This window comes from Bison bison, unplaced genomic scaffold (genome assembly GCF_000754665.1).
Source record: "Bison bison bison isolate TAMUID 2011002044 unplaced genomic scaffold, Bison_UMD1.0 scf7180017864381, whole genome shotgun sequence".
NCBI classification, from domain to species: Eukaryota; Metazoa; Chordata; class Mammalia; order Artiodactyla; family Bovidae; genus Bison; species Bison bison.
Genome location: NW_011494953.1, coordinates 1,233,633 through 1,236,995, shown reverse-complemented (window position 1 = coordinate 1,236,995; position 3,363 = coordinate 1,233,633).

Here is a 3,363-nt window from a genome sequence, read left to right as displayed (position 1 = left end):
TTGTATGTGACATGCTTGGTGCGAGGTCAGAGTGAAGCTCCTCTAAGCCAGGTGTGGCCCAGAGTGGAGCCTGTGCAAGGGTGGTGTCAACAGTGTTGGGTGCTGTTCCGAGGACTGGGAGCCCCTGAGGACAGAGCCTGTGGGAAATATGCAGATCTGGACTGTGGGATCCTCCTGCACAGGAGGGGCTTGCAATGGTCTTCTCATCCAGCCTCTTGCTGTCTTACACAAGGACACGCTGATCCAAAGGCAAAGGGACTGCCTGATCCCAGGCTCCACCCCCAGCCCAACCTGGTTCCCAAGGGCTTGCAGAACCAGCTGGGGAATTAGAGAGCTTACTTCCCAGTCATCAGAGGACTCCCACATGGGTCAGAGCCAGGTCACAAAGTCAGCCATCAAGCTCATTCCCTCTTCCTCACACTCTCCAGGCCAGGGCAGTGTCTGCCCTTAGGACTGTCATCCAGACAGGCACCAGCAATTCTCTGGCAGAGTATTGACACTCACCTGTTACCTGGGGTCATTCCTCCCCTTCCTCTGGGCTCATTGATGTCATATAAGGCTGCAGGGTTATGTGATGGACAGAGCTATTCAAAGGTTGGCCTTATCATCATCACCATTATTTGATTATGTTTATATTATTATTATTAGCTTATATTTCTATAGTACTTTATGGCTCACCAAGTACTTTGCTACATGTGACCTCATTGGACTGAGTTGCATATAGTGGACTTCATTTTAGAGCTGAGAGAATTGAGATTCAGAAGAGGAATGTGACAAGTCCAAAGTTAATATGGCAGAATGGAAACTCAGGAGCAGATGTCCTTGTTTTATATTCAGTTTTATTCCGCTGTCCTCACTCAGCTCAACTGGTTCTTTTTCCACTTTAGGGTTAATAGTGGAGCACCACTGGTCCTCAAGTCTTCCGCTTCCAATCCTCCCATCACCCCTGTCTCCTGGATCCCAGAGAGGAACATGGCACCTCTGTGGTTGTGGCCCACGGTGCCTCTGAGATGAGTTCCTTCCAGGGTGCTGGGGTGGGGGGTGGGGGAGCTTGTGGGAAAGATGCATGGAAAACCCCAGGAAGTGACAGAGCTGGGATGACCTAAGAGTGAAGGATGATAAACCCTCATCATGTGCCACAAGGGTGCTTCATTAACTGTCAAGTTTTCTGACTCCGGAGACTTCCTGCTCCGGGAAATGAAAACTTGTGTCCCACAGCCTCGGGATTAGTGGGAGATGGTCTCTGTTGTGGGAAGCTGGCTTCAGCCTCTCACACAAGGTATCCAGGTGCTGACAGAGGCTACACTGTTCTCAGCCAGCTTGGTGGTGGCTGATGCCAGCAGTGGCACGTGGCTCTCCTCTCACCCTTCCTTCTCTCCTTCCTTCCTCCCTTTCTTCCTACTTCCATTCCACCCCACCCCCTGCCTCCTTCTCTTCCTTCATTCCTTCCTTCTTTCCTCCCTTCTTCTTCCCACAAACATTTAATGAGCCTCTACTATGTAGCACTAGTGGTTAAGAACCCACCTGCCAATGCAGGAGACATAAGAGACTCACGTTCAGTCTCTGGGTCGGGAAGATCCCCTGGAGTAGGAAATGCAACCCACTCCAGTATTCTTGCCTCTTCAATCCCATGGACAGAGGAACCTGGCAGGCTTCAGTTCATATGGTTGCAAAACAGTCGGACTTGACTGAAGTAACTGAGCCTTAACACTATGTTCAGAGCATCTTCTGGGTCCTGGGGATTCGGCAGTGAACTGGGAACCTAAAGATATCAGCTACCTGGTACATGAAGAGTTTCGTGTGGGGTCTGAGCTCTCTCTGCCACAGAGAAGCCCTGAGCACTTGGGATATTGTAATACTCTCCAGGAACTGAGAGGAGTTCAGAAAGCTGGCCTCACCTAGAGGAATCCTACAGAACAACTTCCATGGGAGGGCAGTCACTGAACCCACCACATCAGAGTCCCAGCTCCTGGTCCCCTCAGGCCACAGTCCAGTGGGGAGGTCAGTCACAGACACCAGGAGTGACTTTCCCATCACCTCTCAAAGTCTGGGGGTTTCTGTCCCTCAGCTGGGCAGCGGGCAGTGGAGTGGCCACTCTGTCAGGCACTGCCAGACTGTGTTCTCATGTTACAGCTCCCCAGGTCCTCCTTCAGTTCAGCTGTGGCCAGAGAATCAGGCGTTTCCATCTCTTTCCAGAGATGGCAAGGATTAGGGCTGGAGCGCCGGTCCTGACTTCTGGAGCCAGTTTCATCCTCTGAATGAGGAAGGATGAGCCAGATCTTTGACAGATTCCTAGGTGACCCAGATTGTCTAAGAATCACTCCAGCAGGACCTGGCATCCCCCTATTTATCTAGAAAGTATGCAGAATTTCCAGGGTGTAAAGCCTCCTCGTTTGCCCGGCATCCTGCGAAGACCAAGGCAAACGTGCTGCAGATAAGTGACTTTGGTCACAGTTTCCAGTGAATCAGGCTGAGTCAAGGTCAGAACATGCTCTGCAGGGACTACAACACCCCGTGGGCCTCCTCCCTCCTGGACAGTGACGATGAGCTCATTCCTCCCTTCCTTCTTCACACAGCAAGTATTTTCTGAATGCTGTGTGCTCTGCACTAAATCCTTGAGGACACAGTGGTGGACAGTGTGAGGCATCTGCCCCTGAGGAGCTCTTTCAGGAAGTCTGAGCATCTGTTAGGTGCCAGCCTCTGTGATATCCCCCAGGCTCACAGGGTGAACACTCAGATCCCAACACGAAGGGTCTCAGAATCCAAAAGGGGAGGCCAATTGTGAGCACAGGCCACAGCAGATGCCCTGTAAGAAAGGCCCTTCATTACAGGGAGCTGGTGATGGGGTCCCATTGGGGCAGGTGTTTCACAGGATGGTCCTTGGGACCATGTAGGAGTGGAGGGGCAAAGTGTGTTCTAACTGAGGGTGCATGTAGGCATGTTCGGGGGTGGTGATAACATAATGCAGTTACAGTATCCCTACAGTACAGGGGAGACCAGCACCAAGCTCTTCATGTACCAGATAGTTGATCTCTTTAGGTTCCCAGTTCACTGTTGAATCCTCAGGACCCGGAAGATGCTCTGAACATAGTAGAGGCTCATTAAACATTTGTGGGAGGCAAAGGGAGCCCAGGGAGGTAGAAGTTGCCAAAGTATGAAGAACTCAGGCACCATTTGGAGGGACTTGGATTGTTTTCCCTTTGGGGGTAATGTGTTTAGTCTCTTAGTCATGTCTGACTCTTTGCCACGCCCTGGACTGTAGCCTGCCAAGCTCCTCTGTCCATGGGATTTCCCAGGCAAGAATACTGGAGGGGGTAGCCATTCCTTTCTCCAGGGGATCTTTCCAAACTGAACCCTGGTCTC